This window comes from Phoca vitulina, unplaced genomic scaffold, assembly GCF_004348235.1.
Source record: "Phoca vitulina isolate PV1807 unplaced genomic scaffold, GSC_HSeal_1.0 scaffold32, whole genome shotgun sequence".
Classification (NCBI taxonomy): Eukaryota; Metazoa; Chordata; class Mammalia; order Carnivora; family Phocidae; genus Phoca; species Phoca vitulina.
In genome coordinates, this window is record NW_022589735.1 from 8,003,153 (window position 1) to 8,017,349 (window position 14,197).

Sequence of the window (14,197 nt, forward strand, 5' to 3'; positions counted from 1 at the left end):
GTGGGGAGAGGCCGACAGCCAGCCTTGCTCCTCTCATCTTGGACCTCAGAACTGTTGCTTCAGTGGGGAGCTTGTTGGAAATGCAGACGCTCAGGCCTCACACCAGACTTTCTGAATCAAAAATTGCATTTTCACAAGACCCTCGGGTGGATTCCCGTGACATTGCAGAAGTTCTGATTTAAAGTACTCAACTTGGGCTCCTGGGTGGCTCAGTCGTTAAGTGTCTGCCTTCGGCTCAGGTCATGATCCCAGGGTCCTGGGATCGAGTCCTGCATCGGGCTCCTTGCTTCTCCCTCTCCCACTCCCCCTGCTTGTGCGCTCTCTTTCTCTCTCTTTCTAATAAATAAATAAATAAAATACTCAAGTCATAACATAAGAGCTCAATAAATGTGAGATATTATCATCTGCTCTCCCAGCATAATTTGTTTAGGCCTCATACAACATTTGCTCCTTGTATTACCACAATTTGTTCTTGTCTGCCCTATTAGACTTTGAGCTTAAAAGCAGAAAAAAAAATAGAAAGTACTCAGTTGGGTAGGGCTGGGGGTCCTTGCCCCAGAGACACAGGGGGTTCACTATTCAACCATGGGTTGGTGTTGTTTTCTATATAAAAGTTTTAAGGAACCAGAGCACAAAAACATGTGATTTCTTACAGAGAAAAACCTCTATTTTTTTTTAATTCAATTTTAAATTGGGAAATTTAAAAGGGAATTTTAAAGTTCAGTCGATTTTGAAGCTAGGGAGGCTGAACATTCTTGCAAATGCTCCTTTTAAAGCCCTCACTTTGTAGTGCATTATAGTAAAGAAAACCGGAGTATTGCTGCTGGAAATTTTGGCATTTATAGTATTTGTCTCTTGTTTTAAAAATACATACAAAGGCTATCAAAGGAGAAGGTTTTAGGCCTCATGCTAGGAGCATTGGAAGCATTGTGGGGTGTTCAGCCAGGGAGGCGTGTGGCTCTGGAAAGTGTGGGTTCCAGGAAGCCCAGTCTAGCCACTATGGGGAGAATGGCCAGGAAGAGTCAGGACAGCAGGGTGGCCAGTGAGGGGGCGGGGGAGTTCTCTGGACCATCAATGGTGGGGAGGCTACACTGGGTGGATTCTGGTGCAGAGGCAGAGAACTGCATGGAGGTAAAGACTCAAACAGCTAACGTCCACTGAGCAGCACTTAGCAAATGCTGGGCACTCAGTTCTTTTCCCTGGTTGACTCATTTAATCCTTACAGTGAGCCTATGGGGCAGGTATTATTATTACCACCATTTCACAGCTAAAGAAACTGAGGCTCAGGGAAGCTGAGTTCCCCAAAGCTAGGAAGTGACGTCACCAGGATTGAATGCAAGCAGGTCTGTCTGATTCCAGGTGCTGAGCACCAGAAAGTAGTAGATTAAGGGGTGATGCAGGCTGGCGGGAGGGGGCCAGTACGGTGAGGATAAGATGGAGCCACTGGAATTTTTTACCAGAGGACACTGGTGCCTCTGGGGGAGCCATTTTAGTGTGTAGTGAGGGTAGAAGCTGGTGGCGATGGGCAGAGGAATGAGTGAAGGTGGGACAGAGGGTAGTAGATGCTTTGAAGTTTTATTCTGAAGGAAGGGGAGAGATGGGGGCAGCTAGAGGAGTCAAGGAGTCAGAGAAGGATCTTTCTAGACAGGGAAGCTTGGAGATCTCTGCGCTGGAGGTGAGCTGAGAATGGGCTGGACAGCTGGGTGGCGGGCCAGCACAGTGGGTCCCCGAGTGACATGCACACAGGGAGGGCTCCCAGCATTGGGCATCACATGCTCACCTGAGCAGAGGGCTCAGGAAAAAGCCATCTGGGTGGGCCCCGTCCATCCAGCAGGGAGGGTATAATGGATTGTGTCTGCTGGTTTGGTGGCAGGAGAGGAAAATGGTTTCTGTGTCCCCTGTGAAATAGGAGGCAAAGTCAGCTCCTGAAGGCTTAGGGAGGTGGGGTCAGAGGCATGGAGGGTGCCCTGGTTGGGAGTCTGTGAGCTGACTGCCTGGGGATGACCTTAAGGGGCTGGTAGCCTGGGCTTAAAAGACGGGTTGGGAGAATCCAAAGCCTTTCTGGTCCAAAGCGGAGGGCCCCTGAGGCAGGGGGATGAGGCCATGGTGGGCAGAGGAAGGAGCAGGACGGCCAGGCAGGAGATAGTGGGCCCAGTCCCCCTGGAGAGACCCTTTGAGTGCAAGCCAGGGCTTATTTCCGTGCAGAGAACACAGTTACATTCCACAAAGCAAACGTGCTTCAGAGGGTCTGCTCAGCTGCTGCTGGAGGGGACAACCGGATATCCTCCCCAGGGCTTCTGTGACCTCTCAGGGCAACCAGGAGTCTGGGCCTCCTCTGGGAGTCTCCTTTGAGGTTTACCTTGGTGCTAAAGGAGCTGCTTCAGGTCAAATCACAGGAACCCCCTCGTTCTCTGCAGGCCATAGTCATGCCCAACCCCTTGGGAGAAGCCTGGCCTCCTGTACAAAAGTGATTCTACCGCTGGTGTTTATGTCAGCCCAGCCTAGGGAAAGCCTCCTCTGCAGACTGGGCTGATTGCAATCAGGAAGGGAAATGAGCCCGGGTAGGACAAGGGAGGCCCCACTAGGGCTGGGGTGGGAGAGCCAGCCCAGGACTGCTGACTGGAGTGTGCAGAAAAGGGACCCTGTGGCTTTCAGGATGGGTCTCTGGGCCCCATCTGATGCGTCCCTGTAGGCCTGTGGTCCCAATTCACTCAGAATGGGGCACAGTGTTCAAGGTTGTGGTCCTTGGGGCCCATCCAACGGGGGCCTATCCATATCTGCTCCTTCCTATCACTCACCCACTCACCCTCACAGGCCTGGTGGAATTTTCTGGGGTGCCCACCGCCAACAGGGACCCAGACCTCAGTCATCATGGCAAACTCCCCTGACACCCTCTCTGTGGCATCCTGTGTCAGATTCTGTCTGCCCGTGAACTCAGTCACGCTTCCGCTGGTAGCCCCGACCACACCACCTGGTCTTGCCACTACACAAGGCAGCTCCGGCCTCCCGGCTGGCCAAGCAATGCCACCAGGTTTCACATGCTCACCTGAGCAGAAAGAGCTCCGGAAAGGGGGAGGTCTGGCCTCCTGTCCGACGCAGCTCTGCACTCCTCACCCGGGGCCTACCTAGCCTCACCTCTGCACCCTCAGCTTTCTATCCCATGCCGTGGATGTGGCCTCCTGGGGCCCATCTGGGCCAAGTGGACCTCCTCCCCAAGTCCAGTCCCACAGGGACTGTGGAAAACCACAGTTTAGAGTAATAGGCCTGACGAGGAGAAGGTCTGGAAATGGGGCAGCCTCACCCCGCCTGGACAACTGGGGAAGACTGAGGAAGGGAAAGCTAAGCCCTCTGAAGGCTGGTCCGGAGCCAGACCTGTTACAGAAGAAGCACAGCTGGCTGTGGGGATGCAGACGTTCTGTCTGTCAATCTCCAGTCTCTTAGCCTCAGCTCTGATATCTGATAACGGGGGGCAACCATGTCATTCTTGTTATTTACAAATGTATGTGCGTTCAGTGCCTGCCACTCTCTTGTTGCCCACGTGGAACACAAAGATTTGGGACATGCATTCCTATTATGTTGATAAAGCCAGGAGCCAGGTGAGGGACAGACATACAGGGCCCTCAGCCCCACACTCCCCATTCACAATGTAGCTGCCCCAAAACTGTGGGGTGACTTAGATGCTAGTAACACAGTGTTCCAGGGTCTCATGAACTGCTCTTCTAGGTGGTTGAGCCTTCACGCAGGCAGTTAGCCGTGAAGATGAGGTTGCCAGGCAGAATCTTGGCTGCCTCGCAGGCAGAGAAAAGGAGGCCAGGAAGGGTGGCTGGCAGAGAGTCACAGCTGTCCAGGGGACAGCAGGACCAGATCCTGGCTGGGGAGGGGCACAAGCAGGCCCAGGTGAGCTCAGAGCCAGGTTGCCCACTCTGTCCAGTGAGCAGCGGCTCTTATCTTCCTTGGTGAGGTGAGGCAAAACCCTTTGAGAATGTTTTTCAAGTTTTACTGATCACGAGTTACAGAAAATGATGAATAAGTTGATATGTTTGTCATGGAGGTTCCCTATCAGAAAAGGGTATCAGCCCATCTGGGGCTTCTCTGAACATCCCCCACCACCCCGTTTCCCGCCTCGCCCCCCCCCCCCCCCATTCTCCCCAGTGGGTCTATAAAAGAGAAAGCAGGCCGGGCCACTCCAGATGCCCTACAGCCAGGGAGGATCACATTAGCTCCCAGAAACTCAAGATGTGCAGCTCCCTGTGCCTTCAGCTTCTCCTCGTCTTCCTTCCCCACGGCCTCCCTAGATCCGTGCCCCTAACAACCCCCGGTGCCCAGGCTCAGTGCTGCAAGTACTGGAGTGGCATCTCTGAAATCTGGTATAAGCTGAACCCTAGCTCTGTGAGTAGCTGGTGACCCCCTGGGCATGGGCATGGGCAGGGGCAGCCTGGCAGCCTCAAGCCAGAGGCACTTATGGTTCTCTCTCTTTTCCCCTGCAGACTCCTGAAGACATTAATCTGCGGCTGGAGCTGCAGGTGAGAGCTCAGGTGCCAGGGCTCACCATCTCCCCGCCAGGGACTGCCATTGTGTGGCTGGTCCCTGCCCTGGGCTGGGGTGCATTTGGCTCAGGCGCCCCTGGATGGTCACACCTGGGCCTGAATCCTTTATCTGGCATCTTAAGTGCAGATACTTCCATTAGCCTCTTCTTTGGCTCGTGCGTGGGTTGCATAGTGGATGTTTATTTCCAAGTAGGGGAATTCTAAAATGATATGTTGCCAAAGCTGGCCTCCATCCCTTTGGCTTCTTCTGGCGGCTGGTTCATGAAGTTCCCCGGTCACCCAGGCTCCTTCCGCAGCCCGTCTGAGAGCCAGGTGGTGGGTGGGACAGGCCCTGCCTTGACTGGGCTTTGCCAGAATGTGCTGTGACCAGCTCAGGTGCTGTGCCCTTGGGGCAGCTGGGTTCTTCCTGGTCTGGGGCCGGACAGGGCGCCGATGCGGAAAGCTAGGGGAGGTGGCAGAGGGTGCTGGTGAAGGCATCCCAGAAAGGAGGCAGGAAGGATGCCACCCAAGACCATGAGAAGGACAGCCCCTCCCGAGCCCTCCCTCATCACTCTTTGTCCTACAGAATGATAGCCTTCTGACGTCTAACCTGGCTGCCTTCCGGATCATCTCAAAGGAGATCGTCAGTGGCTCTAATGAGTCTTTAGTCATCAGTAAAAATTTGGAGGAGCTGGAGGTGTGTGAGGTTGGGGAGGGTCTCTCTGGCACTGGGTCTCCAGGACCCCAAAGGAGCCCACTCCGCGTCGGAGTGCGTGGCCTTGTCTTGCCCTTTTCTCAAAGAGCGGCAGCGTTTTCACCCTTGCCCCTGAGTTCCTACCTCCTCGCCTGCCGCCAGCCCCTCCATGGCTGGGGACAGAGTTGTCACCTAGTCCCTTCTTGGGTACGGTCACTGGCAGGGGGAGCTCCTAGTGAGACCCCTGTTGCCTTCCTGGGTTTCCCCAAAATGCTGACTAACTGGCTCTTCTTGTCTCTGGTCCACAGAGATTCCTGCAAACCTTGCCCATGCCCACGCCCCTATCCCAGGTAAGGTGCCCAGACCGAGCGTAGAACCTGCCACATCCCTTCTACCTCCTTCTCACCTGACCCAAATTTCTCATTTCTTCCAAGGGAGAAGTGTACATCCAAGCAGAAGATTTTAACGAGTTCTCAGGGAAGCTGAAAGTCTTTCTGGAAGCCCTGGATGAGTTCCTGATGCGCTTACTGAAGTGCCCGGAAACTTTCAAAGCCTTGTGCAGAAAACCTTAGTCTGGGCCTCCGCACGCCAAGGGCTCAGAGTTGGGCTCAGATCCTGGGTCTCCAACCCTCCTCCTTGATATACCAGTGAATGCTCCACTCTGTCACAGATCTCATTGACAATCCTATTTATGTAACAATTTATTTATTGTTCAACCTATTATGGAGTTATTTATTTTAATAATGGAGCCCTCTCAGGAGCCTCTGAGCAAAGCTCAGAGGGGATGTGAAGCCATTTTCATTTGTACCTCACATTTCAAAAGGGTTCCTTCTCCTCTGTGAAAAATAAATATTTTATGAAGAGCTACTTTGTGCCCAGTGTTGCATTTCTAGCGGGTTTCTCTGTCTGACTTGGGTCTGGGTTGCAATTTCCACATCCACAGTTAATTTCTTTAAAGATTCTTTTTTTATTTGCCTGGTATTCCCTGTCCTATCCCCTGCATGGGCGCACCCAGGTCATTTTCTTCTCCCTGGCTCAGGCACCACCATCAGCCCCATGCCCCTACTCATCCCTCTCCCCACTCCCCGCTTCCCACTACGGCCTCCTAACACCTCTCTGCTCCATCCACTTCTCATCTTTCCCATGTGCACCCCCATCCGGACCCAGACCTGCCCGCTGGAATTCCCACCACAGCTCCCAGGCCAGGCATCTCCCATCCTATTTCTCACAGTGGCCAGAGCAGTTAGATACCTCCCTGCCCACAGCCCCCTGCCACTGTCCCTCCAGTGACCTATGGTTAGCCCACTTAGACCAGGCCCCGGGAGAAACACAGCCTGGTTTTCTTCCTAAGGAAATCCCCATTGAGGAACCTTAGGGCTTCTTCCGGTACAGGGAATGAGTAGTCCTTGTTAGTTTGGGATCCTGGCCTCCCAAAGTCCCCTCACCCCTGTTTAAGCCCTTGGTCCTCTCTCGCCCCTCCTGTCCTTTCCTACCTCCTGGGAGCCACACCCGGACAAGAAGACTATAGTCCACACCACATAGTACAAAATAGGCTCCCATTTTTTATATTCTAAAACCCTCCTTTCAGACTCAATAAAGCACAACTCTAATGGCCAGACACTAAGTAAATGAAATGTTGTCTTCTTCCTAGTGAGCTGTCAACTAGAGGACATTTGCTTGTTCTAAATTACCCTCTCAAGAAAAAATGTCAGTTTAACAGGATGCTGTGTAGGAGTTTACCTGTTGTCCTAGAAAAGACAACCAGCATCCAAGCTTATGCTTCTTTGAGCCAAGAAGACAACCAGTGGGACAGAGTGCCTTGGGGGCTTCTGGCTTCCCACAGTGTGGTAGAGCAAGAATATATGGTTTTCTATGGCCTAAGTGGAAACCTAGAAGTTAGAAGGGCTTAAAGCCCCAGTGAAGAAGGCTACCTGCCAGGCAGGGGAACCCAGGGAAAGACTGTAGGATGACCACAGGGACTGGAGCAAGGGGCTCAGAAGAGGTAGAATCAGGGGGTTGCCCTTGATGGGGAGCTATGGAGTAAGCAGGTTCCTGCCTGTTCCTTCACAGAATCCCGAAGGATGCACACACATACCCATGGGACCCACCTGCCACGGAGAGCCTCGAAGCTGGGCAAGTCCAGCCTGAAAAGCAGCAGCAGGTAAGAGGATGACAACAGTGTCCGTCTTATAGGAGATAGGGTCTTTTTCCATCCTCCTCACTCCAGTGGTCCAAGGAAGAAAGGGTCCTGAAGAGGGAGGGGAGGAGAGAAAGATGTGGCCATGCCTGCCCCCACCCCCACCGTGGCAGCTCTCTGTGGCAGAACTGGCCAGCCTGGGGGAGGAGACGAAATGGGTGTCACCCTGGCTCCAAGCTGCACCCGATTTTCTTTTATACTGCAGAGGATTCAGGAGTTGGGAATCTGCTCAAGAAGTTGACCAGAGTCAGGAATGGCTGGTGGGAAGGGACCACTTCACAGTCACAGAGCACGCTGCCCCCTGCTGCTCATGGTCCCTGTGAAGTCCCCCTCCACACTCTTCACCCAGCCGATTGCTTCCATGCATCTTCCTCCTAGTTCAAATGCCCTGACTAGCTTCTTCTGGAGATCTAGGGACAGAAGCGGGAGGAAGTTCCCTGAGACAAGAGGACAGCTTGCTTGCACCCATTTTCTCCTCTCTGCCTCCCTCTGACTCACACAGAGTCTCCTCTGGCCTCTTCTTTTGGGAGCTTAAGCTCTTTAGCTCTGGGACTATTATCATCTCTGTGCTGTGCCCAAACGGTGGGTCCTATACCTCCATATCTCCTCCTCCCCTGTATTTGGCTTCTTAGGTATCTTATCTCTAATCTGTAGAAGTTTAGGTTGAAACATTTGCCTGACTATTAAACACGAACGTTTTCCAAACATCTTGTGTGCTGCGTCCCATCGGTTTCCAACAGACTCTTTCAACTCTGAGAACTTTTTCAGATTTAACTACTGAGTCTCCGTCTTATCATTGCAGCGAACATGTCTGGTGCTCCACGAGGCTGGGGTGAGTTGAGGAGGCCCATGGCCTGGAATGCCACACTGCATTTCTGCCCAGATGTCCATGCCAAAAGGGCCATGATGTCACAGATAGCAGGTTAGAAGTGGAGTTGGGGCTCGTGGGTCTCTCTGGTCTCGGTTGGTTCATTGTCCGGGCCTCTCTAATGATCATTGTCCGTGTGGGCTGCTTTAACAAAATACTATAGACTGAGGGCTAAGAAAGCACAGAAATTTCTCTCTCACAGTTCTGGAGGCTAGGCAGTCCAACATGAAGATACTGACAGATTCGATGTCAGATGAGAGGCCCTTTTCTGGTTCATTGATGTCTATCTTTTCACTCTAACCTCACTCGGAAGAAGAGGCAAAAGAGCTCTCTGGGGCCTCTTTTATAAGGGCACTAATCCCATTCACAAAGTCTGTGCCCTCATAACCATCACTTCCCAAAAGCCCCACCTCCGGATACTGATATATTGGGGATCAGACTTCAACACACACATTTTGGAGAGACAAAAACATTTAGTCTACAGCGGCAGCATTATTTACAATAGCCAAAGCAACCCAAGTGTCCATCAACAGCTGAATGGATAAACAAAATACAGCCTATACATACAATGGAATATTGTTCAGCCTTAAAAAAGAAGGGAATTCTCATACATGCTGCTGTATGGATGAACCTTGAAGATATTGTGCTAAGTGAAAAAATCCAGAGACAAAGGGATGAATATTGCACTCGACTTATATGAGATAGTTCTAGTAATCAATTTTTTAAAGATTTTATTTATTTAGAGAGAGAGAGAGCACTCGCACACGAGCAGGGGGAGGGGCAAAGGGAGAGGGACAGACAGACTCCCAGCTGAGCTCAGAGCCAGACGTGGGGCTCCATCTCGCAACCCTGAGATCATGACCTGAGCTGAAATCAGGAGTCAGACAGTTAACCGACTGAGCTACCCAAGTGCCCCAATAGTAATCAAATTTATATAGAGAGAAAATATAAGGATAGTCGCCAGTAGCTATGTGTAGGGAAGAATAGGGCATCATTGTTTCATAGGTCCAGAGCTTCATTTTGGGATGATGAAAAAATTCTGGAGATGGGTGGTGGTGATGGTTGCACAGCAGTATGAATGTACTTAATGTCACTATACTGTGCCCTTATAAATGGTTAAGATGATAAATTTTATGTTATGTGTATTTTACTACAATAATAAAAAAAAAAAAATCTAGTCTGGATGTTTTCTCAGTAGAGCCTGAGAGTCTTCCTGAGTCTCCCGTGGCCCGGATTGGTCAGTGTAGCAACAGGGCACTCCTAGCGCCAATCCCAGGGCTCTCCCCACCCTGGTCTTCCTCAGCCTGGGGGCCCTTGGCTTCTTGCCAGCCTGGTAAATGACTCTTCATATTGAGACTCCGTTCCTGGTCCCTTCATGAACTCTGTTTATGAGAGCATGTGTTCCCATGGAAACGGTGAGGCCATATCCGCTTCCTCCCCGTGCCCTAGGAGGCCTGTGTGGGGACTAGGGGTGGGGTCTGGCAGTCTTTGAGGAATAAACATTCTGGGCTTAGACACCAGGCAGTCTGGGTAGGAAGCTGGTGGAAGCACCCCATGAAGACGGTTCTAGAGGCTAGCAACCTGTTGCTAAGTAGATTTAGATCTCCCACAGACTACCCTCATAGTGGGAGGAAGAGAGGCTGGTGGAAAAGACCATGGTTCTGCCATCTTCCAAATCCTCTTCGCTCTGGAAGTTTTTCTAGTTCTCTTTGGTTTTCCAGTATTTGAAGTGCAAGAAATTTCATTGATTTTATTGTATTTTTTTTTAACATTTAAAAATGGAATGTAGAGCACACATACAGAAAAGGGTATAAAACATATGTGCACAGTTTAACAAATAATTATAAAGCAATCACCCATTTCACTAGGGCTCGTCAAAGGAAAGAACATTGCCCAAACTCCGTAATTCTCCCCACATTTGCCTTCTGATCATGGCTTCCTCCCCTTTGGGGATGATAACCTATTAGCCTCTCTTATGATGATTGATTTCTTGGTTTTCTTTTAGCTTTGTCACCTTCATATGCATTCCTAAACAGTATAATTTAGCTTTGCCTGCCTTTAAACATTAAGTGAATGGAGTCGAGTTGTTTCCAGTTTTTACAGCAAACAAATCTGCTATGAATATTATCCTGGTGCATGTGCATGTATATTTATTAGAATAGATGAACCCCCATCACCACCACCACCAAGATATCCATGTCCTAATCCCTGGAACCTGTGAATTTGTTACCTTACTTTTGCAGAGATTAAGGATTTTGAGATGGGAAGATAATCCTGGATTATCTGAGTAGGCGCAATGGAATCACAAGGGTTATGAGAGGGATTCAGGAGGGTAAGATCCAGAGAAGGAAATGGGACATTGGAAGCAGAGGTTAGAGAAAGAGAGAGGGATTTGAAAAGGCTACACTGAGGGCCTTAAAGATGGAGAAAGAAGTCACAGGCAAGGAATGCAGGAGGCTTCTAGAAGCTGAAAAAGTTGAAGAAACAGATTCTTCCAGAAAGAATGCAACCCTCCAATACATTGATTTTAAGACCTCTCACCTTTAGGGGTGCCTGGGTGGCTCAGTTGTTAAGCGTCTGCCTTCGGCTCAGGTCATGATCCTGGGGTCCTGGGATCGAGCCCCGCATCGGGCTCCCTGCTCCATGGGAAGCCTGCTTCTCCCTCCCCCACTCCCCCTGCTTATGTTCCCTCTCTCGCTGTGTCTCTCTCTGTCAAATAAATAAAATCTTAAAAAAAAAAAAAAGACTTCTCACCTTTAAAAGGGTCAAATAATAAAATCTGTGTAATTTTAAGCCATGAAGTTTGTGATTCTGTGTGTGTATACACACACCTAGGAGTGGAATTGCTGGGTCTTGGAATATATTCAGCTTCACCAGGTCATGATAAACAATTTCACAATGTTGGACAATTTACATTCCCACCAGCAGTATTTGAATATTCTTCCTGCTCCACATCCTTGCCAACATGTGATATTGTCTGAAATTATCAGGCTTTTTAAATTTATACCAATCTGAGAGGCATAAATGATATCTTGCTGTGGTTTAAATTTGCCTTGTCCTGATTACTAATGAGGGTGAGAACTGTTTCATGTTTATTGACCTTTTGGATTCCTTGTATTATTAAGTGCCTATTCAACATTTTGCCCATTTTTTTCTGGGATTTTTCTGCACTTTTCTTATTTGCAGGATTTCTTTAAATATTCTGAATACTAATGTTTGTGGATTATACATGTTGCAAATATCTTCTTTCACTCTGTTTCTTATCTCGTCACTCCATGGTATCTTTTGAGGAACCAATGTTCTTCGTTTTAATATACACATCTTCCTCAACCTACGATGGGGTTTTGTCCCAATAAACCGATGATAAGTTGAAAATATCATAAGTTGAAAATGCATTTTATACACCTAACCCACTAAACCTACTACCCTAAACATGCTCAAAACACTTATGTTAGCCTATGGTTAGGTAAAGTCATCTAACAAAAAGCCTATTTTATAATAAAGTGTTGAATATCTCATGTAATTTATTGAATACTGTACTGAAAGTGAAAAACAAAATGGCAGTACATATATTGGTTGTTCACCCTTGTGATGGGATAGATGAATAGGAGCTGCCACTTCCCAACATCAGGAGAGAGTACCCTACTGTACATCACTATCCTGGGAAAAGATAAAACATCAAAATTTCAAGTATGGTTTCTCCCCAAGGTCTATCACTTCCTACCACTATAACTTGGAGAAATCCTCAGTCAAACTATTGTACATTGGGGACTGTGGTCAAATCTTTTCTTTATGGGTAGTGCTTTTTGCATCTTCTTTAGGAGTTCCTTCCTTTCCTATTTCAAGGCCCTGAGATTTTCTTGTGTACTGTGTAAAAACTTTATAGTTTTGCTTTCTACATTGAGGTCTTTAATTGACCTGGGATTGCATGAGGTAGGGCTCTGACTTAATTGTTTCCATATTAATACTCATTTGTCCTAGTACCATTTTTTGAGAAGATTGTTCTTTCCCTGTTGATTTGCATCACTATCTCTATCGTATTTCAAGGGCATGCATACACACACACACACACACACACACACATATGGGTGTGGGTCTCTTCCTGGGTGCTTTATGCTATTCCATTGGTCTATTTGTCTCCTCTTGAACCAAGATCACACTGTCTTAAATATTATAACTTTATAATACATCTTTGTATCTGGTAGAGCAAGTTTTCTCCTTTTCCTTAAGAGTGTCTTGGCTATTCTTTATCCACATCAATTTTAAACTGGCTTGTTAATTTTCCCCCCACCCCCACCACACAACCAAAAACGCTGGGATTTTAGAATTGCATTGATTCGATAAATTAACTTAAGGTGATTTAAGTAAAATGGTATCCTTAAAAATATAGAGACTTATAATCTGTGAATATAGTATATCTATTTTTTATTTCTTCACAGTCTCTCAGTAAAGTTTAAAACTTTCTCAGTAGAAAACATACACAACTTTTGTTAAATTTAGTCCTAAGAATTTGGTATTTTGGTGTAGTATTAAAAATAATATCTTTTTAAAAGTTCATATTAATAAATGTCATTTTCTTGTATAGAGAAATGTGATTGATTTTTATTTGTCCCTAGAAAATTCATAAACTCTCTTATCAATATTAAAATTTCATTTACAGCTCTTATTGGATTTTATATAGATATAAGTTTATCATTTGTGAATAGGGACATTTTGTTGCTACTTTTATTATTTTCATGTCTTTTATTTTTCTTTGTCTTCTATGCAGGCTAGGACATTCTGTACAATGTTAAATAAAAGTATTGATAGGCATCATTGTCTTGTTACAGATATGAAAGGGAAAGATTTCATCGTTCTACCATTGAGTATGTAGTTTCCTTTCAGTATACAGCAGATACTTTATCAGATTAAGCAAGTTCCCTTGTATTCCTAGGTTTGCTGAGAGTTTTTGTCATGAATGGAAGTGGATTTTATCAAATAAATTTTTCCACATATTTTGAGATGATCATTTGTATTTTTCTCTTTTAATTTGTCTATGTGGTGAATCACATTAATTTACTTTCTAATGTTAAAATAATTCATATTCCAGACAAACCGAACATGGTCATCATATATTCTTACCATTTTTATGTATTGCTAGTTTGTGTATCCTAACTTTTTTTTAGGATTTTTGCATCTGTGTTTAAGAGTGAGATTTAAGGAAATGTATGTCCTGATTTGCCTGGGATAACTCCTGTTTATACTTGTCTTCCTGGCATCATTATTATTATTTTTTTTAAAGATTTTATTTATTTGACAGAGAGAGACACAGCAAGAGAGGGAACACAAGGAGGGGGAGTGGGAGAGGGAGAAGCAGGCTTCCCGCCGAGCAGGGAGCCTGATGCGGGGCTCGATCCCAGGACCCTAGGATCATGACCTGAGCCGAAGGCAGACGCTTAACGACTGAGCCACCCAGGCGCCCTTCCTGGCATCATTATTAATAGTATTGCCTTTCACTCTCAAAAGTGCCTGTTTTGGATGATAAAGGAATTGATCAGTCTAGTAAGAATGACTCTGATGTCACCTTCTCATACAGTCTGTCTGGTTTTGGTATCGCAGCAGTGTCCCCTCATTTTATATTTTCTGTAAGAGTTTGTATAAGATTGGAACTATGTCTTCCTTGAATGTTTGGTAGAATTCACTGCTAAAGCCATTTAGGGTCAGAGATTTCTTACTGAATCTGTTATTTTATTCTTTTTTAAGATTTTATTTATTTATTTATTTATTTGTGAGAGAGCACAAGCAGCGGGAGGGGCAGAGGGAGAGGGAGGAGAAGCAGATTCCCCACTGAGCGGGGAGCCCGATGTGGGGCTCAATCCCAGGACCCTGAGATCATGACCTGAGCCGAAGGCAGACCCTTAACCAACTGAGCC